This window comes from Loxodonta africana, chromosome 11, assembly GCF_030014295.1.
Source record: "Loxodonta africana isolate mLoxAfr1 chromosome 11, mLoxAfr1.hap2, whole genome shotgun sequence".
In the NCBI taxonomy this organism is placed as follows: Eukaryota; Metazoa; Chordata; class Mammalia; order Proboscidea; family Elephantidae; genus Loxodonta; species Loxodonta africana.
Window position 1 is genome coordinate 21,699,652 of NC_087352.1, and position 23,648 is coordinate 21,723,299.

At 41.5% G+C, this 23,648-nt stretch overlaps 1 pseudogene; it reads right to left on the minus strand.

Annotated features, from left to right (window-relative positions):
- Positions 1-269: 269 nt before the first annotated feature.
- LOC100655904 (zinc finger protein 665-like) lies at positions 270-19,502 on the minus strand (annotated as a pseudogene).
- Between the last annotated feature and the right edge of the window lie 4,146 nt (positions 19,503-23,648).

Consider the following 23,648-nt stretch of genomic DNA (forward strand, 5'->3'; position numbering starts at 1 on the left):
TCTTTCCAGTATGAATTCTCTCTGGTCCTCAAAAGTGTAAATGCTTGATAAAAGCTTACCCAATATAAAACATTTGTTAGTTTCCAGAATGAATATTTACAAGCTGCAAATTTTAAGTAGTGACCTTGCTTTATAGACTGCATTTACAATTTCACTCCAGTACAAATTTTCTGGTGTTGGGGCAGTTCTACTGTGTCCTATAGGGTCACTATGAGTCAGAATCAATTCAATGGCAATTTTTTTTTTTTTTAGTGAGGACTGAACTCCAGTTAAAGGTTTTGCCACTTATTACGTTTGTAAGGTTTCTCTCCCATATGGATTCTCAGATGAATTGTAAGACTTGAATTCTGACTAAAGTTTATGCCATATATGTTACATTTATATTGCTGTTTACCAGTATGAATGCTCTGTTGTGTAGTGAAGAGTGGGGCAGAGTTATAGGCTTTACAACGCAAATTACATTTGTAAGATTTCTGCACCAAATGAATTTTCTGATGTTCTGTAAGGTTTGCTCTTCGGATAAAAGCCTTCCCACATCCGTTACACTTGTAAGGTTTCTCTCCAGTATGAATTCTCTCATATTGCATAAGATGTGATCTTTGGATAAATGTCTTACCACATTCAATACACTTGTAAGGTCTCTCTCCAGTATGAATCCTCTCATGAGTTATAAGGCCCGAATTTCGACTAAAGACCTTGCCACATACGTTACATTTATATGGTTTCTCACCAGTATGGATTCTCTGATGCCTGGTTAAGCTTGAGCCTTTCGTTAAGGATATTCCACATACGTTACATGTGTAAAGTTTCTTTCCAGCATGAACTTTCCGATGTTCTACTAGTTTTGATCATTGAGTAAAAGCATTACCACATTCAATACATTTGTAAGGTCTCTCTCCAGTATGAATTCTCTGATGAGTTGTAAGGCCTGAATATCGACTAAAGATCTTGCCACATATATTACATTTATGTGGTTTTTTCACCAGTATAGGTTTTCTAATGTCTACTAAGGTCTGAGCCAAAATTAAAGGCTTTATCACAAACATTACACCTGTAAACTTTCTCTCCAATATGTATTCTTGGATGAGCTTCAAGATGTTCATTTTGACTGAAGACCTTCCCACATACATCACATTTATATAGTTTCTTTCCACTATGGAGTCTTTGATGTTTACTGAAGTTTGAGCCACCGTAAAAGGCACTGAGAATTTTATTGTGGGTTGTTATCACTCCTTTGCCATTCCTTTCATCATCTCCCCACTGACTCTCAAATTCATGTGTATTTTCTTTGACTTGCCTGAAGTCAAAATTCTCGGTGCCATGACTTTCATATCTTTCCAACATCACTCTCTGGAATAATTCTCCTTTATTAGTGATCTCTCTTGGTGATAATTCCTTGATCGCAGATGTAGAAAAGACATCTAAAAGATATAAAGAACCATAGGCTTCCTATTAACACCAGTACGAAAATATTTTACATTGAAAAATATCATTTTCTGTTAACAAGAATACTTATGATTTAAGAGTTTTGAAACTTCTACCCAAAGGATTTCCAATGATTAGGCACACAAAATTAAAATGATTCCTCAATAAAGAAAGTATGATTTCATGTAATTCAAATGATTTTCAGGGAATTTAAGTTTCAAATACTCTATGGCCATACCATTTACGCTATGTAAAAATGTAAGCCCTAGGAGAAGGCCACCATCCTAAATCACACAACAGGTGACAAAGGTATGTAGCTGGCTCATATTAAAAAACAAAACAAATATTATATTAAAGCATGTTGAAGCATAAATATTGTTTAAAAATAAATGCTCAAGCACAGACCTATGCAATGTAATGCTAAGTAATCCTGAATGAAGTTTTCTAATGAAGGAGATAAATAAGTGGCAATTCAGAATTGCAAAATAAAAACCGTGAGTAAGGTAAGAAAGAATTTGAGTAAACACTATTGTAAGACTAACAAAACTATTTGTACCCATGTGGAATAGGCATTTGCAACAGTAACAACTGGTGCATGGCAGTTATATGCCATAACAGATACTGAAAAACAATCATCTGTAAATCATAATGAAAGTTAATTCACAACACAATCTAGTAAAACATAAACAATCCAGCAAGTACGTAAGTTAACTACAAAAACACAAAATCATAGTATGTAGAATTATCAAGAATTATCTTTTAAGAGGATTGAAGCACAATTCCAGAAGGAAAATACAGTAAGAGAAAGACAACATATGATGAGAACACCTGCTTTTGAAATATCATGTTCATGTAAACACAATATTTAAAATATGCTGATTCGCCCTTTTTGGGTAAATAAATAAACCGAAGTGCAGAATAGCTTGTGCAGAATGGTGCTGGTAGTAGTAGCGGGTGTTGAAACGTTTTCTGGCAGTTCCACCGAAACCAAGGGATGAATTCATGGTAGAGAGAGGCAGTCAGCAACACAAGCAGCCAACAATAACCAGAGAACAAAAACAGGACACCACAAGGATGTGAATCAGTAAGGAACAGATGAATGTTATACTATATTGAGTTTGTTTTTTTTTTTAATAATTTTTGTTGTGCTTTCAGTGAAAGTTTACAAATCAAGTCAGTCTGTCACATATAAGCTTATATACACCTTACTACATACTCCCATTTACTCTCCCCGAATGAGTCAGCCCACTCCCTCCTTCCAGTCTCTCCTTTCATGACCGTCTTGCCAGTTTCTAACCCTCTCTACCCTCCCATCTCCCCTCCAGACAGGAGATGCCCACACAGTCTCAAGTGTCCACCTGATACAAGTAGCTCACTCTTCCTTACTATCTCTCTCCAACCCATTGTCCAGTCCCTTCCATGTCTGATGAGTTGTCTTCGGGAATGGTTCCTGTCCTGGGCCAACAGAAGGTTTGGGGACCATGACCGCTGGGATTCTTCTAGTCTCAGTCAGACCATTAAGTCTGGTCTTTTTATGAGAATTTGGGGTCTGCATCCCACTGTTCTCCTGCTCCCTCAGGGGTTCTCTGTTGTGCTCCCTGTCAGGGCAGTCATCGGTTGTGGCCGGGCACCAACTAGTTCTTCTGGTCTCAGGATGATATAAGTTTCTAGTTCGTGTGGCCCTTTCTGACTCTTGGGCTCATAGTTATCGTGTGACCTTGGTGTTCTTCATTCTCCTTTGATCCAGGTGGATTGAGACCAAATGATGCATCTTAGATGGCCACTTGTTAGCATTTAAGACCCCAGACGCCACACTTCAAAGTGGGATGCAGAATGTTTTCATAATAGAATTTATTTTGCCAATTGACTTAGAAGTCCCCTTAAGCCATAGTCCCCGAACCCCCGCCCTTGCTCTGCTGACCTTTGAAGCATTCAGTTTATCCCGGAAACTTCCTTGCTTTTGGTCCAGTCCAGTTGAGCTGACCTTCCCTGTATTGAGTACTGTCCTTCCCTTCACCTAAAGTAGTTCTTATCTACTAACTAATCAGTAAATAGCCCTCTCACACCCTCCCTCCCTCCCCCCTCTCGTAACCACAAAACAACGTGTTCTTCTCAGTTTATACTATTTCTCAAGATCTTATAATAGTGGTCTTATACAATATTTGTCCTTTCGCATCTGACTAATTTCACTCAGCATAATGCCTTCCAGGTTCCTCCATGTTATGAAATGTTTCACAGATTCATCACTGTTCTTTATCCATGCATAGTATTCCATTGTGTGAATATACCATAATTTATTTAACCATTCATCTGTTGATGGACACCTTGGTTGCTTCCAGCTTTTTGCTATTGTAAACAGTGCTGCAATAAACATGGGTGTGCATATATCTGTTCGTGTAAAGGCTCGTATTTCTCTAGGGTATATTCCGAGGAGTGGGATTTCTGGGTTGTATGGTAGTTCTATTTCTAACTTTTTAAGAAAACGCCAGATAGATTTCCAAAGTGGCTGTACCATTTGACATTCCCACCAGCAGTGTATAAGAGTTCCAGTCTCTCCGCAGCCTCTCCAATATTTATTATTTTGTGCTTTTTGGATCAATGCCAGCATTGCTGGAGTGAGATGGAATCTCATCGTAGTTTTAATTTGCATTTCTTGAATGGCTAATGATAGAGAGCATTTTCTCATGTATCTGTTAGCTGCCTGAATATCTTCTTTAGTGAAGCGCGTGTTCATATCCTTTGCCCACTTTTTGATTGGGTTGTTTGTCTTTTTGTGGTTGAGTTTTAACAGAATCACATAGATTTTAGAGATCAGGCACTGGTCGAAATGTCATAGCTAAAAATTTTTTCCCAATCTGTAGGTGGTCTTTTTACTCTTTTGGTGAAATCTTTAGATGAGCACAGGTGTTTGATTTTTAGGAGCTCCCAGTTATCTGGTTTCTCTTTGTCATTTTTAGTAATGTTTTGTATTCTGTTTATGCCTTGTATTAGGGCTCCTAACGTTGTCCCTATTTTTTGTTCCATGATTTTTATCATTTTAGTCTTTATGTTTAGGTCTTTGATCCACTTGGAGTTAGTTTTTGTGCATGGTGTGAGGTATGGGTCCTGTTTCATTTTTTTGCAAATGGATATCCAGTTATGCCAGCACCATTTGTTAAAAAGACTATCTTTTCCCCAATTAACTGACACAGGGCCTTTGTCAAATATCAGCTGCTCATATGTGCATGGATTTATATCTGGGTTCTCAATTCTGTTCCATTGGTCTATGCGCCTGTTGTTGTACCAGTACCAGGCTGTTTTGACTACTGTGGCTGTATAATAGCTTCTGAAATCAGGTAGAGTGAGGCCTCCCACTTTCTTCTTCTTTTTCAGGAATGCTTTGCTTATCCAGGGCTTCTTTCTCTTCCATATGAAGTTGGTGATTTGTTTCTCCATCACATTAAAAAATGTCATTGGAATTTGGATCGGAAGTGCATTGTATGTATAGATGGCTTTTGGTAGAATAGACATTTTTACTATGTTAAGTCTTCCTATCCATGAGGAAGGTATGTTTTTCCAGTTATGTAAGTCCCTTTTAGTTTCTTGCAGTAGTACTTTGTAGTTTTCTTCGTATAGGTCTTTTACATCTTTGGTAGGATTTATTCCTAAGTATTTTATCTTCTTGGGGGCTACTGTGAATGGCATTGATTTGGTGATTTCCTCTTCGATGTTCTTTTTGTTGACGTAGAGGAATCCAAGTGATTTTTGTACGTTTATCTTATAACCTGAGACTCTGCCGAACTCTTCTATTAGTTTCAGAAGTTTTCTGGAGGATTGCTTAGGGTTTTCTGTGTATAAGATCACATCATCTGCAAATAGAGATAATTTTACTTCTTCCTTGCCAATTTGAATGCCCTTTATTTCTTTGTCTAGCCTAATTGCTCTGGCTAGGACCTCTAGCACAATGTTGAATAAGAGCGGTGATAAAGAGCATCCTTGTCTGATTCCCATTCTCAAGGGAAATGCTTTCAGGCTCTCTCCATTGAGAATGATGTTGGCTGTTGGCTTTGTATAGATGCCCTTTACTATGTTGAGGAATTTTCCTTCAATTCCTATTTTGCTGAGAGTTTTTTATCATGAATGGGTGTTGGACTTTGTCAAATGCCCTTTCTGCATCAAGTGATAAGATCATGTGGTTTTTCTCTTTTATTTATATGGTGGATTATATTAAGGATTTTTCTAACATTAAACCAACCTTGCATACCTGGTATAAATCCCACTTGGTCGTGGTCCATTATTTTTTTGATATGTTGTTGAATCCTATTGGCTAGAATTTTGTTGAGGATTTTTGCATCTATGTTGATGAGGGATATAGGTCTGTAATTTTCTTATTTTGTGGTGTCTTTACCTGGTTTTGGTATCAGGGAAATGGTGGCTTCATAGAATGAGTTAGGTAGTATTCCATCATTTTCTATGCTTTGAAATACCTTTGGTAGTAGTGGTGTTAACTCTTCTCTGAAAGTTTGGTAGGACTCTACAGTGAAGCCGTCTGGGCCAGGGCTTTTTTTTTGTTGGGAGTTTTTTGATTACCTTTTCAATCTCTTTTTTTGTTATGAGTCTATTTAGTTGTTCTACTTCTGATTGTGTTAGTTTAGGTAGGTAGTGTTTTTCTAGGAATTCATCCATTTCTTCTAGGTTTGGAAAATTGTTACAGTATAATTTTTCGTACTAATTTGATATGATTCTTTTAATTTCAGTTGGGTCTGTTGTGATATGGCCCATCTCGTTTCTTATTCGGGTTATTTGTTTCCTTTCTTGTATTTCTTTAGTCAGTCTAGCCAATGGTTTTTCAATTTTGTTAATTTTTTCAAAGAACCAGCTTTTGGCTTTGTTAATTCTTTCAATTGTTTTTCTGTTCTCTAATTCATTTAGTTCACCTCTAATTTTTCTTATTTGTTTTTTTAATTCATTTAGTTCACCTCTAATTTTTCTTACTTGTTTTCTTCTGGTGCCTGATGGATTCTTTTGTTGCTCGCTTTCTATTTGTACAAGTTGTAGGGACAGTTCTCTGATTTTGGCTCTTTCTTCTTTATGTATGTGTGCATTTATCGATATAAATTGACCTCTGAGCACTGCTTTTGGTGTGTCCCAGAGGTTTTGATAGGAAGTGTTTTCATTCTCGTTGCATTCTATGAATTTCTTTATACCCTCCTTAATGTCTTCTATAACCCAGTCTTTTTTCAGCAGGGTATTTTTCCATTTCCAAGTATTTGATTTCTTTTCCCTGATTTTTCTGTTATTGATTTCCACTTTTATGGCCTTGTGGTCTGAGGAGATGCTTTGTAATATTTCGATGTTTTGGATTCTGCAAAGGTTTGTTTTATGACGTAATATGTGATCTATTCTAGAGAATGTTACATGTGCACTAGAAAAAAAAGTATACTTTGCAGCTGTTGGGTGGAGTGTTCTGTATAAGTCTCTGAGGTCAAGTTGGTTGATTATAGCAATTAGGTGTTCCGTGTCTCTGTTGAGCTTCTTACTGGAAGTCCTATCCTTCTCCGAAAATGGTGTGTTGAAGTCTCCTACTACAAATTGTGGAGGTGTCTACGTCACTTTTCAGTTCTGTTAGTTTGTTTTATGTATCTTGCAGCCCTGTCACTGGGTGCATAAATATTTAATATGGTTATATCTTCCTGGTAAATTGTCCCTTTAATCATTGTGTAGCGTCCTTCTTTATCATTTGTGGTGGATTTAACTTTAAAGTCTATTTTGTCAGAAATTAATATTGCTAGTCCTGCTCTTTTTTGATTGTTGTTTGCTTGATATATTTTTTTCCATCCTTTGAATTTTAGTTTGTTTGTGTCTCTAAGTCTAATGTGTGTCTCTTGTAGGCAGCATATAGACGCATTGTGTTTCTTTATCCAGTCTGAGACTCTCTGTCTCTTTATTGGTGCATTTAGTCTGTTTACATTCAGCGTTAATTATAGATAAGTTTAGTGCTGTCATTTTGATGCCTTTTTGCGTGTTGTTGACAATTTCATTTTTCCACTTACTTTTTTGTGCTGACAGGTTTTTCTTTGTAAATTGTGTGTTCCTCATTTTCATAGTAGTTGAATTTATGTTTGCTGAGTTGTTATGTTTTTCTTGGGTTTTATTTTGAGTTATGGAATTGTTAGACCTCTTTGTGGTTACCTTAACAATTACCCCTATTTTTCTAAGTAAAAACCTAACTTGTATTGTCCTATATCGCCTTGTTTTCCTCTCCATATGGCAGTTCTATGCCTCCTGTATTTAGTCCCTCTTTTTGATTATTGTGATCTTTTACATAATGACTTCAATGATTCCGTTTTGAGCATTTTTTTCTTTTTAAAATTAATCTTAATTTGTTTTTGTGATTTCTCTATTTGAGTTGATATCAGGATGTTCTGTTCTGTGACCTTGGGTTGTGTTGTTATCTGATATTATTGATTTTCTGACCAAACAATTTCCTTTAGTATTTCTTGTAGCTTTGGTTTGGTTTTTGCAAATTCTCTAAGCTTGTGTTTATCTGTAAATGTTTTAATTTCACCTTCATATTTGAGAGAGAGTTTTGCTGGATATATGATCCTTGGCTGGCAGTTTTTCTCCTTCAGTGCTCTATATATGTCATCCCATTGCCTTCTTGACTGCATGGTTTCTGCTGAGTAGTCTGAACTTATTCTTATTGATTCTCCTTTGTAGGAGACCTTTCTTTCATCCCTGGGTGCTTTTAAAATTTTCTCTTTATCTTTGGTTTAGGCAAGTTTGATAATAATATGTCTTGGTGATTTTCTTTTTGGATCAATCTTATATGGGGTTCAATGAGCATCTTGGATAGATATCCCTTCTTCTTTCATGATGTCATGGAAGTTTTCTGCCAACAGATCTTCAACTATTCTCTCTGTATTTTCTGTTATCCCTCCCTGTTCTGGAACTCCAATCACACACAAATTATTCTTCTTGATAGAGTCTCACATGATTCTTAGGGTTTCTTCATTTTTTTAATATCTTTTATCTGATTTTTCTTCAATTATATTGGTGTCAATTGCCTTATCCTCCAGGTCTACCACTCTTCATTCCAATTGCTCGATTCTGCTCCTCTGACTTCCTATTGAGTTGTCTAATTCTGTAATTTTACTGTTAATCTTTTGGATTTCTGAATGCTGTCTATGGATTCTTTCAGCTTTTTAATTTTTCCACTATGTTCTTGAATAATCTTTTTGATTTCTTCAACTGCTTTATCAGTGTGTTCCTTGGCTTTTTCTGTAGATTGCCTTATTTCATTTATGAGGTCATCCCTGATGTCTTGAAGCATTCTATAAATAAGTTTTTTATATTCTGTATCTGGCAATTCCAGGATTGTATCTTCATTTGGGGAAGAGTTTGATTCTTTAATTTGGGGAGTTGTAGAAGCAATCATGATCTGCTTCTTTATGTGGTTTGTTATCGACTGCTGTCTCCGAGCCATCTATAAGAGATTGTAACGATTTATTTTATATTTGCTCACCGAGTCTTATCTTGTTTTGTTTTCCTGCAATATACGTAGATAGGCTACTAGATTGCGCTGTCTTGATTGCTGTAGCCCTTGAGTCACTTATGTCCTATTACCAGCTAGTTTGGGCTGTTACCAGATATATAAGCCTAAGAGTCCATTCACTATTCTTGAGTTGAATCTGATCTTGGATCACGAAGTGTGTGGTGTAGACTGTCACCTATTCACTTAGAGGAGTAGTGGTGATAGTTGTGTGCATCAGATTCTAGTAGCAGCAGGGGGTCACACTCCGGGGGGGGCAGGATGCTGACAGGCTTCCCCCAAGTGCCAGTGAGGTAGGTGTGTCTCTATTCCTAAAGCACTTTGGTGGGTGGACTCTGCAGCTGTACCTTAGGCACCCAGTGCATGTACCTCTACAGATTGGTAGATGTCACTATCCTCAGACCCCTATGGCAGGAGGCTAGGTGGTTTGGGTGGAGCTTCAGCCCTCAGTTCCCCGTTGTCGGTCAGTGAGGGCTCTGTTTAATAGGTAGAGATATCAGACCTGGGAAACTTGTCTTTCCAGTAATCCGCTAAAACAATTACAGTCAGATCCCTATCAGAATTGCCTTTGCATTATAATTGCCACCTTGTTCCCTGTAGGGATGAAAGCCCAAGACTGTGGATCTCATATGCTGGGCTGCAGCTGGTTCTGTATTTTTAGTGAATTTCGGGAAGTCAGGGAAGGATTTTTGGTCCCTGGGTTTTTTGTAGCTGCTTCTCTCAGGCCAGGAGAATGGGTTAGGAAAAGACAAAAAAAAAAACGCAGAGCACTTCACTCTCTGGCTCAGAAAATTCCAATGTTAATGAAGTCGCCTGGGAAGGGGAGGGATTGGATAGATAGGAGAGAGTAGCACCCAGGAATATAGTTACTCATCTTGCTCAGTGATGACTGTTTTATCTGAGATTCCCGAGGAGTGTGTAGCCTGTGTGCGTTGGCTGGGTCGAGACTGCCCCTGAGGGTCAGGCCCGCGTCCTGTTCTTGTGTTGTCTCAGAAGCCGTGGTCAGTTCCTCCACTCCTAATCCAAAGCCCAGCGCCAAAGTTGCCTGGCTGGGATGCTGCACTCCAGGCTCCAAAACCAGTCGCTGCCTCCCGATGACTTCTCATCCTGTCAGCCACGTCGCTGCGTGCACTGGCTGGGCTTCCCCCGAGGTCAATTCTGGGGGCTAGGGCTGCATCCCGTGTTTGCGCCGTCTCAGGATGCCGTGCTCAGGTCTCCTGCGCTCAGTCCAAAGCCCAGTGCCAAGGTTTTCTGACTGGAACACTGGCTCCAGGCTCCGAAAACAGTCACTGCTTCCCCATGGTTGCTCGTTCTCCCGTTAGACTCAGCTGCTTGCGCTGGCTGAGTCTCTGTCACTTAGGTCAACTCTTTAGATCTGTGTTTGATGGTCAGGGTTCGTAGATTGTCATGTATGTGATCGATTCACTTGTTTTTCCAAGTCTTTGTTGCAAGGAGGATCCAAGGTAGCTTCTACCTAGTCAGCCATCTTGGCCCCCTCTATTGAGTTTTAAAGAAAGACGAGGAACATATGAGTCATCAAATGTAAAGTGAAGAACGTAATTTCCAAACCTTTATTAATTTTGTGGCAAATGCAGGCATTATAAGCAGGCGGGGGTGAAGAAATACATGAAGTGCAAAAAATAAAGTTTTTTTGGTAAAATACAAGATATTTAAATATTAGTTTGATATATAAAGATGTGTATGATAAATCTAGGCAGGAAGAATAACAAGGCATTGCACACACACACAAAAAAAAACCTTTATCTAAATGTAAACAAAACCCAACAAGCTATGTTTAGAAATTTTAAAATGTACTATAGAAAAACCAACACATTTTACGTAACAAATTATGGCATGTTAATTTTATGGTATTTGTCAGATTTAAGAGAGTCACTTAATACAAAGTGTATATTCCAAAGATACACAAAACTCCTAATGTAAAAAACTTAACTAATTTAAATGGGAAAAGTAAACTTTAATAGTATGGTGCAGTGAACTGCTATTACATGGCCCTTCTAACTACTGTCTTGTAATTTCCACAAAATGATTGGGGAGGGCTATGTAAATCAGGTGCTTATGGCTCACCAAATGATCAGATGGTTTTCTAATGCAAATAAGGTGCACGGAAACCTTGTGGGGTTGGGACTACGGATATATGGTGCATGGAACTCTCGTAGGGAATTGGTCAGATTTGCTATTCCACTAAGCTTAAAAGGAGCCCATCCCAGAGGTTGGGCAGGGGGACCTCAATATCATCAAGAAGAAGAGCTGGGAGCAGAATTTGTCCTTTGGACCTAGACTCCCTGCTAAGAACCTCCTACACCCAGAAGACAGAGAAAACTATAGCACCGGAGATGGCACAAGACAATGAGAAGTGGCAGCAAGCATGGGAGAGTTCAGTGGCACAGAAACTGCAACAGTAGAACCAGGAGACTGGTATGAGAAGGCACAGCAGCCTTCTGGCCCATACAGTGAGGCTGCTGCAGTGGGTGTGCTGACCTACTGCGCGAGAGCTGGGCATCTTTGAACAGGAGGCTTGCTGGCACCATCAGGTGCCTCCAGGCATTTGTTGGTGGGGCTAAGCTCACAAGTCCATGGAGCCAGAGAGCTGAGCACCTTTGGATAGGAGGCTTGCTGGAGGAGTTGGGGTGCTTCCGGGCACTTATCGGCAGAGCTGAAGAGCTCTGTAATACTTGCCAGAGCAGGCCAGAGGCCAGGCCTGAGCTGGGTCTGAGGCCAAGAGTGAGAACAAAAGCAATGGCCCAGTCTGAGAGTGCATGCCTGATGACAGCAGCTGAGAAGAAATTGTCCTGATCAAAGAACTGTATCCTGAGTTGTTCCTGTTCCCTCCAAGTTGATCCTGATCCTAGATTGTAACCTGTTACTTCCCTAGTAAACCCCATAACTGTGAGTATGGTCTTTGAGTTCTGTATGGCCACTGCAATGAATTATCGAACACAGGAAAGAAGTATAGACTGCCGTGGGAGGGACTGCTGGGTCAGAATTGGTAAAAAGGTCGCAAACTGAACGTAAGTCTAACCTCCACCTCACAGGAATCAGCTTTTTAGGGTGCTGGCAGAGTAGGGTGCTTCTGGGCATATGTCTGTGGAGCTAAAAGAGCTATAACACTTGCTGAGCAAGGCAGGGACCAATAGGAGGACTGTCCTGAGGCGCCCTAGAGAAACTTGCCCTGAGGGGGCCGAGAGGAAGCCAGTCCTCAAGGGGTTGAGAGAAGGCCTGTCCTTAGGGGGCTGAGAGGAGGCCTACTTTGCCGAAAGGGGGTGTGCATAGCAGAGAGTGGGCCCTGCTTGGTTGCATGGCTGAAAGGAGCTGAGAGAGCTGTTCTGCCCTAAAAAAAGGGAGACTTTGTCTACATACTTTCTGATCTTGATCCCGAGCTGTAGCCTGTTGATCCTGATCCCGTGTTACTTCCTTAATAAACCAGTATCTGTGAGCATGGCCTGTGAGTTGTGTGTGGCCATTGCAATGAATTATTGAACACAGCAGAAAAGCAGAGAGTGTCATGGGGAGAAGGGCTGGTGTCAGAATTCATAAAAAGGTTGGAGAGCTACACCTCATAGGAATCAGCTTTGGGCTGATTCTGATGGCGATTCTCATTCTTCCTGAAGTAGACAAAAAAAAAAAGGTCTGGCACTATTGCTACCATACTACGGTGTTGCAAACAAAAAAGAATAGAAACGAAGAGACGCATAGGAGGGGTCCTGAGCTAACCTCAGAAAGACAGTTGTCCCTGTATGAGGCTTCGATGTCCTCAGGGACTGTCCCAGGGAATCACAATCCTCTCAAGACCAGATGCTCTTGAGAACCAGCATGTCCCCAGAACTTCTGAGTTCAAAATCTTTAATTGGCTTCACTGAGCCCTCGTTGGCACAGTGGCTAAGAGCTCAGCTGCTAACCAAAAGATCGGCAGTTGTAATCCACCAACCGCTCCTTGGAAACCCTATGGGGTCGTTCTGCTCTGTCCTATAAGGTCACTATGAGTTGGAATCTATTTGATGGCAATGGGTTTGGTTTTTTCCGTTTCGCACACTCATGCTTAAGGCCCCATTGCATAGTCACAATGGATAGATTCATGCATGACTGCCTAAGGACAGCTGATAGGGTGGGGTTTGTGTAGCCCCCACTCATTTGCACAAATTTTAAAGTGTTGCCAGACATTTTAGGATAACAAAGACACCTTGCCTACTCAGAAAATTCCAAGCATTACCTTTCAGGGACCAAAGACAAAGGCCGAATTGAGTTCTTTGTCTAATGGGCAAAACAGAACAGGGAAGTCTTGTAAAAGCCTTAGACAATTTCCCAGGCCTCATGGGCAATGGAAGAGCTGACAATGTTTTGTTTCCTCCTGAGAAGGTCTCCAAAGAGTATGGAATGAAAATGAAAGGTGGATAGGTCTTTCAGGACAATGGAGGCCTCAGTTCTTACCTGTCTCAACTGGGAACTGAGGATCAGAGGGAATCAAGTACAGAAAGAGAAGATGGCAAGAGGACCCCTTTGAAATAGCCTTCCTTGTCCCTCTCAAAGCCAAGCCACCCAAGACCTCACAGGGACCACATAATAATGTGTTGTAGATAGTAAAGACCTTGCCTTTGTCTCTGCTCCAGCTGGAACAGCACTGGAGGATGAACTCTGAAGAGTGATAGGTGGAGGGGCAGGCAGGAGAGGAAAGAAGGAAAATCTCCTTTGAGATTTTACTAGAAAGAAACGTGTGTTTCTATTTGGGGGATTTGCCAAAGAATGTTTAATGGTGTGGTTTCTTCTCTAACTATCTGAGATCTTACTGATGTTCACATCTTGATACATTCCCACCTACCTGGGTCATATGCTTTATCCATCTTGTTATCCATAGTCCAGGGCTCTGTCCCTTTCTTCAAAATGGAGATAACATTCATAACAGAAGATGAGATTCCAGCTTATAAGAAACAAGGTATGCTATAGCTCTTCCAGAACAAAATCCAAGTTATCTGTTCAACTTAGAACATCACCGATGACTTCAGAAAATGATTTCAGAAGTTCATACACTGACTGCCCCCTTCAAAATGCTTAAGAAATATACTAAACATGCAGATATCTAGCTGTTTTCCAACAACTATTCAATCAAAAGCACAGAAGTCATAGAATTGGATATACTGAAAGTAAACCATAAGGTATATGTAGAAATCTGAATTGATGTATGTTTTTGTTATGCATATTCTTAACAAGAATAACAAAATTAATTACATTAAAAAAAAACTTCTAGTAGAAAAAAGCCATTTAGCTGTCTACTTATGTTTGCATTTAACTACTGTTCTTTGATTTAGGTAATCAAACTTTTAAGCTTTTGGAAAAATGTGTAATTACCTGTTTTAACCTAAAAGAGATTAAAAACATTACTCACTTGTTAGGCAAGAGAAAGGAAAACAAGTAGTTCATTCTTTTACCAGCATTAACTAACATGTATTATAAAGTTCACCGTAAAATACTACTTTCAGTAATAAAATAAATACATTTTAACAATTAAACTAAACCATAAGGTTTTGCGCTTACTCAAGCTCTGGAAACAGCAATGTTCTAGCACGACTCGGGCAGATCACCTAAGAAGAGGAAGACTAAAGTCCAGCTACTGCATTATGAAGCTTTTCATTTCTGAATCAACTTCAGTGACTGTCTTAAGATTAGGGATTTCTGAAGACATCCAGCAGGGTTGGGGCTTTCAAGAGACTCACAAAGGAAAATGCAAAAATACACAAGCGCAGATCCCGACTTTTGGAGGGAAGTTATGCTCACCTACAGAGACCAGGTTCCTGTAGTTCTCTAACATCACATCCATGTACAGAGCCCTCTGAGCAGGGTCCAGGCATGCCCACTCCTCCTGAGAGAATTCTATGGCCACATCCCTGCATGTCAACAGTCCCTAAAATGGAAAACACGTTACCAAGTGCACAAGGGAACGTTTTAATTTTTAAGAAAGTGATAGGAGAAACGTATACCAACCAATTCTGTTGATGTGAGCATTTTGACAGATCCTCATAACATGAAAGTTATGTCCCTAATTTTGTTGTCATATTTTTCCAGCAGGGTACATGAAATCCTTTCAATCATTTTTTGTGGACGATGAAAAAAAGAGACTCGCCTCAGTTCAAGCTGCCAATAACTGGCAGATGCAGTACCTGAAGTGCACACGCTTCTGCAGTGCATCTAAAGAATCAGTCAAGTAACAGACACAGGATTAAAAGGATGTTCAAAAAGGGATTCCGAACGGCCCTATGAAAATCTGTGAGGACTCGTCCATCTCCATGAGAAGACTCCTCTTTCAGGACTGGCAGTTAGCTGGAGCTTGCAAGTAGACATCCTGATACACTTGTCTGCAACGACTACCTGGGTCCCGGAGATGAATGAAAATGAGGGCAGTGCAGCAATGCAGAGGGACTGAATCCAAACATATTCCTCTTTCACTCACAGGCACAAAATGCTGGTAAGAACTGTTCCGTCTGCCAGCAAGAGAGACAGAATGGAGATGGCTGTGGGGCAGATTCCTAGGGGGACCGCCCTACACATAGCTGGCACACCAGACTGATGCTGGTAGCCCTGGGATGCTACATTACTCTGGACTGGGCTTTGCTTACCCTATGGTAGATGGAAATGCTCAGAGTACTATTAAAGAACCAGAAGATTCTACATCAATTTGGATTGCTGAGTTGTATTTCTTCCAAGGAACATGCTTTTATCCTCAGGGTAATAGTTTGATAGAAAATTGTAATGAGGAGTTTAAGCACTGCTTCTATAAAACGGGAGAGATAAAGGCGTGAAGGGCTGGCTTACACACCGTCACAAATGTGTGCTCACACTCTGAAGGAGAGGGAGAATCCCCAATGGACAGACTCCTCTGACTTTTCTGGATCTGAGGAAGAAAGGATGGCAGAGGATGCTGGTATACCATTCTTCCCCATATCATTTCAATTTTTTCCCCCTATCTGATGCTGTGGTCCAGGACCTGGGCTGCAACCAAGGTGAGTAATGGAAGCAGGGATGATTCCTGAGCAAAAACTCTGTGAGTAGACCGAGGGGGAAGGCAGCTTCAGGAGCAGCACTGGTGCTAGCAATCTAGACCAGGACAGTGGCTGCACCTAAAGTCCCTTGCAAAGGTGGAAATTTTGTATATAAATAAAGCAAAGGAAAAAGAGTAGCTGTGTGTAAAGGAATGAATGAATGGGTTAGACCATGAAGGAAATACAAAATTACATTAACGCTTTCAAAGAGGCTTAGAACAAGAGATTATATTGTCCCTTAGCTCAATTATATGATGCCTGAGTGACCAGACAGCTGTAACAGCTTTTGGAACCTGACAAGATCAGGTGGAAGCATGTTGCCAATCTGTGTGGCCTGGGAGGAGTTTTACAACACGATGTGATGGTGGACTGAGGCTAAAGGCTGATGCCAAATGGCTGATTGGGACTCTAGCAATATGTCAGTTCCTTCTGACTCTTATTTTTCAGATTGTGGTGTTTAACACTAGCAGTGTTGAAAATTGATATTGATGGTTAAATGCATTGGAAAATTGAGTTAAAGCCTTCTCCAGATGTAATAACTGGCCTGAGGAAGAGCTGGATCTAGATAACCATACAAATAGTAGAATGAAGGGAGGGGAAAACCAATTCTCTAAATGTTAGGCATATAACAGAAACCCACAAGCCAAAGGCCAGCGTGTAGCTGTCAGGGAATGAGTCAGCTTCTTGTTGTTGTTGTGTGCCAAGTGGAGGCTAAGTCATAGTGAGTGTATATGAGAGAGTACAACTGTCCCATAGGGTTTCCTAGGTTTGGAAGCAGACCTGTCAGGTCATTTCTGTCACATAGCTGCTGGTGGGTTCAGCTGACCTTTTGGTTAGCAGCTCAGCATTTAACCATTGTGGCACCAGGGCTCCCTAATGAGTCACCTTACAGAGAGCTATATGGCCTCTGTCCTTGGTTCCTGACAGATGTTGTTGTTCTTTACTATCAAGTTGATTCCAACTCATATCGACGCCATGTAACAAGAGTAGAAATACCTATAGGGTTTTCATGGCTGTAATCTTTACAGAAGCAAATTACCAGGTGTTTCAGTCCTCTACGGCTGCTATAACAGAAATACCACAAGTGGATGGCTTTAACAAACAGAAGTTTATTCTCTCACAGTCTAGGAGGCTACAAGTCCAAATTCAGGGCATCAGCTTCAGCAGAAGGCTTTCTCTCTCTGTCAGCTTTGGAGGAAGGTCCTTGTCATCAATCTTCCCCTGGTCGGGGATCTTCTCAGCACAGGGACTGAAGTCAAAAGGACAGGCTCTGCTCCCAGTGCTTTCTTAATGGTATGAGGTCCCTCACTCTCTGCTTGCTTCCCTTTAACTCTTGTAAGATAAACGGTGGTGCAGGCCATACTCCAAGGAAACTCCCTTTACATTGGATCAGGGATGTGACCTTAGTAAGGGTATTAAAATCCCACCCTAACCTTCTTTAACATAATCTTGCCTCATTAACTACAGGCAGAGATCAGGATTTACAACACATAGGAAAATTACAAAATGGTGGACAATCACATAATACTGGGAATCATAGTCTAACCAAGTTGATACACATATTTTGGGGGGACACAATTCAATCCATGACACCAGGTCTTTCTCTCTCGGAATTGCTGGATGTGTTTCTGGTGCAATGAATTGCTTAAAATGGCCCTTCTAGCCAGTCTTTGTGATTCACACACAATGATTGAGTGGGACTATGCAAATAAAGTATATGGAACCCTAACAAAGGGACTGCCATCCTGATAGGCTTAAAATGAGCCATCCCAGAGATGGGAGGAGAGAATCTCACCACCGCCAAGAAAGAAGAGCCAGGAGTGGAGCACATCTTTCAGTCCCAGGATCCCTGCTCTGAGAAGATCCTGGAACCAGGAGACTAAGAAAGAGAAAGAGCTGCAACACTGAAAATGGTGCACAGCGGTGGCAGAAAAACAGCATCAGCGAAATCAGGAAACTGGCAGGAGATGGCCTGGCTGTGGATCAAGAAAGCTGACTGCCTTTGGGCAGAAGGCATACTGGTGGAGTAGAGTACTTCCAGCACTTAATAGAGCTAGTTTGCAAACCAAAGGAGCAAGAGCTGAGCATCTTCAGGCTGAGACTTATGCACGATGTGGAATGTCTCGGGGCACTTATCAGCAGAGCTGAAAGGGCTCTGTAACACTTGCCTGAGCAGGGTAGAGGCCAAGGGACCAGAGACAGGCATGCCTGTGGGCTCCACTGAGATGAGGCTGTCCTGATTGAAAACCTGTACCCTGAGTATTCCTGAACCTGAAGTGTAACCTGTTATTTCCCTAAGAAACCTCATAACTGTGAGGTCTCTGTGGCCATTGCAATAAATTATCAAACTAAGCAGAGAAGTAGAGTGCCATGGAAGGGATGGCTGGTGGTAGAATTGGTAGAAAAGGCTGGCGAGAGGAGGTATGTCTGATTGCCTTATGACAATCGGCCTGGGGCTGTTGATCTTGATTCTCCTTCTCCCTTGTGAAGTTAGAGGTCAGATGCCTCTGCCACACCATTTTTACAGGGTTAAAGTCACCAACTTTTTGGTTATCAGCCGAGTGCCTCACCATTGTGCTACTATGGCTCTTTTTTCCTGACAGGTGTACCCACTGAATTTTCTGAATAACTGAGGTGACTTTATTACCTAAAACTTGAGGAGGTTGCCGCTGGTGTCTGATATGTTAGGCAGGCTTGGCAGTCTGGACATGCCTTTAACTTGTGAGATGTGGCCTAGCTCCAAATAGCTGGGATCAGAGTAAGAAATGCTAGAAGGGCAGCTGTTGTTATAAGTAAGACAGAGAAACCAATAAGATTGCTTTACATTGAGCAACACATTTGATATCAGAGAAGTGAGAACTGGGATTTGATTTTCTCCAGTAGATGTGTTGTGAGTGATTTAAAGAACCTCTTACTGTAGACATTTAGGTGGATTCCATATTTTAAAACTGATTATGGAATAAAGCATCATCAATGTCTGTTACAAAAATTCCCATCCCATTCCACATCATCAATATTTTGGAACCAGAAACACACTTGTGAAGGTTTGAATTTAATATAAAATTTGGCAGGGCAGGTTTCCCATTATAAATCTTTTTCTGAATTTTCAGCCGTTCTTGCATATTAATATGACACATAAATGTGTGGTTTCTTTCATGTTGGTTCACAGGTGCAACCCCTAAATCCTCCCTGCTGCCCTCCCCCCGCACCGCACCCACAGGGCTCACTCCCATCTCCTACCGAGGCCTGGTGTGGAGCCCTCCCCAAGACTCCCTGAATGGAGCCTCTTCACAAGTCCCATCATGTCACTGGGTCCTGGTGAGATGGAATCTGCCTGGAGGTGAGAGGGGACTGAGGTCAGGCCCTGGATGAGTGTGAGTGAATGTGTCAGGCAGGACATGTCAGAATCAGAGATGAGCGAATTCTCAGCACAGCATTTCAGGAAGGAAAGGACAGTGCCACCAAAAAAGAATATGACTTACCTGAGAAAGAGCCATTCTGCACGCCTCTTTCTCTCCTCCTCTTCCTCCCAGCTTCATTCTCATGCAAGATCACTACTGAGAAGTCCATCTAAGTGTCAAAAATATGCTGTTAAAATTCTTAGAATCAGCACACCCCCTTCCTGTGCCATAACCACACACACAGGTAGGAACTCACCACAGGGAAAGATGGTCCCTGCTGCCCACTACCCCAGGAGGGACTCAGGGATAATAACCTACACAGATAGCAAAGGATGAATTTATCACCCTCCCCTCCTGGTGAATCCCACACTCTACTGCAGCAGGGGGATCAGGGCTGGACTGACCCTCCTGTTCAGATAACAGACCAGCCCTGACACCACAAACCACACAGAGTAGAGCCTCCTTACCTCCCCTGGATCAGGGACAGAAATGGAGGACCCAGAGCCCTGGCGCTCAATACTGCATGCAGATTAGAACCACCTGGGGGCACTTTAAACATTCTTGAGCCTGTACACCACCCAGAAGATTTGAAGAGGAATCTCTGAGGAGGGGCATGGGTAATGTATTTGCAAATGCCTTGGCAATCCAGAGTGAAGCTAGGGCTGAGCTGGCTCAGGGAAGGCAATCCCAGCACAAATACATTCCACCTGTGGCTCTGCTCTGCCTGGGAACCATGATGTCACGTGGCTACAGCCAGTGCAAGGGCAGGGGCAGAAGAGAATCTTGCAGAACACATATCATGGGCCAAGGTTGGGGGTGAGTGTGTGGCTGAAATGTTAAACCAGGGTCAGAAACTAATTCCCTGAGAAGGTGATATCAGAAGAACTAAGGAATGAAGGGTGTGTACCAGGTGCATGTGAGGACCAAGAAGATCCAGGCAGAGGGACCATCCATGTGAATGCTCCGAGGCAGGAGGGATTCTGGTTCCAGGAAGAGATGTGTGTGACTGGAGCAGAGAAAGTGAACAAGTAAACAAGGAGGACATGAAGTCAGAGAGGGCCAAAAGAAGCAGATCAGGAAGGGCCTGGGGTGTTCAGCTGTTTTTCTTTCACACCCCAAAAGAACTCTGGAAACTATGTATCCCTTCACTCATTTTAAGATAACATCTAGTTTTTTCATTTTATCCTAACTAAAAACACCAATAATACACTGTCTTGCCTATTTAGAAAAAAATGCTAAGATATTTATCAGAGCTGCCCTTAACTGAGACAGGAGGAGTACAGGGGAAACACATTTAGGGTTCAAGGTGGAGGAGGTGCCTGTGAGAGGCCCCAGTAGAGATGTCCAGGAGCCAGCTAGACAAATGAGTTTGGAGTTCAGGGGAGAAGTCAGGGTGTTTAAAGCTGTGAGATGAGATGACATGGGAGGGCCCTGAGTATAGACAGAGAAAAGGGACAAGGACTGCACCTGGGGGCACTCCCTCCTTCAGAGACCAGGTGGTCCAGCAGAAACCACAGGAGGAAACAGAACTGATCAGAAAGAAAAGTCAAATGTGAAAGAAATACACACATAGGCAGATACTTAAAAAACACTGTGATGTCCTGAAGAGCAAGAAAAACATTTTTCCAAAGAAAGGAAGTGATCAACTGCACGCCATGCCGCTGGGTTCAGCACAGAAAAGAAGCTCTCAGCAAATTTCTTCACCGTGAATAGATGGGCTCTGTTGGACCAAGATTCCAAGTCAATCCAGCACAGCCTCTGACATCTGTACAGAAAGGACAAGAGGGACGAGAGGAGAACATCTGCTTGTAGCTCAGAGCTCACTATTTTAACAGATTCCACAAGGGAAGAAAATTGAGTATTAGATTAACTGCTTAAGCTAGATTTTCTCTATCAAGATAAAAGATAATTGACATTCCAACAAAGTACACACTGAAATAGTCTTATCTACCTGGTACCAAAGAATGCTCCCAATATATGATGAAGAGCAGAAAGCATACAGTTCTAATAATCTGAATCTGACCTAGTAAATTTAAAAGGAAAAACAATTTTTGAAAAAAAACGTTAATGACCTCTAGGATCAAAGTTAGAGCCTTGGTGGAGCAACGATTAAGCATTCGGCTGCTAATGAAAAAGTCGGTGGTGGTGAAGGAAAGACATCACACAATACAGTAGAAGTCCACACAACTTAACTAAGGCAAAATCATAGAAATTTCCTAGACATATACAAATACCCTGAGGGATGAAGTTGCTGGGGCTCAGTGCTGGAGACCACAGTCTCAGGGAACGTCTAGGTCAACCGGCATAACGTAGTTCATAAAGAAAATGTTCTACATCCTCCCTTGGTTAAGTAGCGTCTGGGGTCTTAAAAGCTTCGAAGTGGCCATCCCATCCAAAGCAGAGGAAAATGAAGAAAACCAGACACAAGGACAGTATTAGCCCAAAGGACCACATGAACCAGAGCCTCCATCAGCCTCAGCCCAGAAGAATAGGTGGTGCCCCGCAACCACTACCGACTGCTCTGTCAGGGATCACAACAGAGTTCAGGATAAAACCAAAACCAAACCCACTGCCATCGAGTCAATTCCGACTCATAACGACCCTACAGGACAGAGTAGAACTGCCCCACGGAGTTTCCAAGGAGCACCTGGGGGATTCAAACTGCCGACCTTTTGGTTAGCAGCCTAGCAGCCGTAGCACTTAACCACTATGCCACCAGAGTTCAGGATAGAGTGGGGGAAAACGTAGGAGAAAGTCAAAGTCATGAAAAAGACCGGTCTTACTGGTCTGACAGAGACTGGAGGAACCTGAGACTATGGTCCCTGGACACACTGCTAACTCAGAACTGAAACCACTCCCCAAGCTCATTTTTTCAGACAAAGATTAGACAGCCCTATGAAACAAACAGAGCCCTGGTAGCACAGTGGTTAAGAGCTCAGCTGCTAAACAAAAGGTGGGCAGTTCAAATCCACCAGCAGCTCTGTGGAAACCCTATTGAGCAGTTCTACTCTGTCCTATAGGGTCGTTTTGAGTCAGAATCAATTCAATAGCAATGCGTTTGGGTTTTTTGGTTTATGAAACAAATGACACACGTTAGCAATGCACTTCTTAGTTCAATCAAACATATGAGACCAAATGGGCAACTCCTGCCGAAAAGCAAGATTAGAAGGCAAGAACGGACAGGCACTGGACGAAAGGACACAGGGAACCCTAGATGGAGAGAGGGAGTGCTGTCACATTATAAGGATTGCAACCAATGTAACAAAACATGTATAAATTTTTGAACGCGAAACTTGAGCTGTAAACTTTCACCTAAAGTGCAATAACACAAAACAAAACATGACAATCTAAAGGGCAGGGAAACTAGATGAATGGAAATGTAACAACCAGAACAGAAACAATGAGAATATACATGCATTATGAAGAGTGTAATCGATGTTACTGAATAACCTGTGTAGAAACTGCTGAATGGGAACCTAAACAGCTGTGTAAACCTTCACCAAAATACCATATTATTTAAAAAAAAGAGAAAAAGCTTGGCAGTTTGAACCCACCCTGAGGCTCAGTGAGAGAAAGCCCTGATGATCTTCTTCCATGAAGATTACAGCCAAGAAAATTCTATTCGGCAGTTCTGCTCTCACAAAGGGTTGCCATGCATCTGAACTGATTAAATGGAAGAGTTATTACTTAGAGAAAAGTGGAAATTGACTAAAATTAATCTTAGTAACGCTGAAAAAGAACAATTATGAAGATAAAAGTAAATTTCTTAGACAAAAAACTTGTTTCTTTGAAACGGCACCCTGTTGAGTTTCCCGAACGGCAGAGGGTGAAGCCAAATTGAGACGTCACTGCCCTCCAGCTGAATAGCATTTATGATGGAGGTTATCTTCTGATGCAAATAATGATAAAATGAACAAGCCCTAAAGACAATAACTTTTGTCCTTTTCATTCTCATCTGTATGATTTAAACAAAATTTTTTTTTAGTACCAACCCAGTGCCGTCGAGTCAGAGCCACAAATACATTACAACTTAATCACTCATATCCCATCAACTCACCACTCCTCTGGATCTGAATCCCCTGTTTTTCCATGTCTGTGTGTTTCCCACTGTCTGAATGCCATTTGTCTTACTGGCTTTTCTTTTCTCTTGTTCCTGTCTTTTTTTTTTTTTTTTAATGTTGCGTTTCCTCCTTAGTTTCTGCTCATTTTGTTCTCCACTATCTCCTCTCCTGTTGTTTCTCC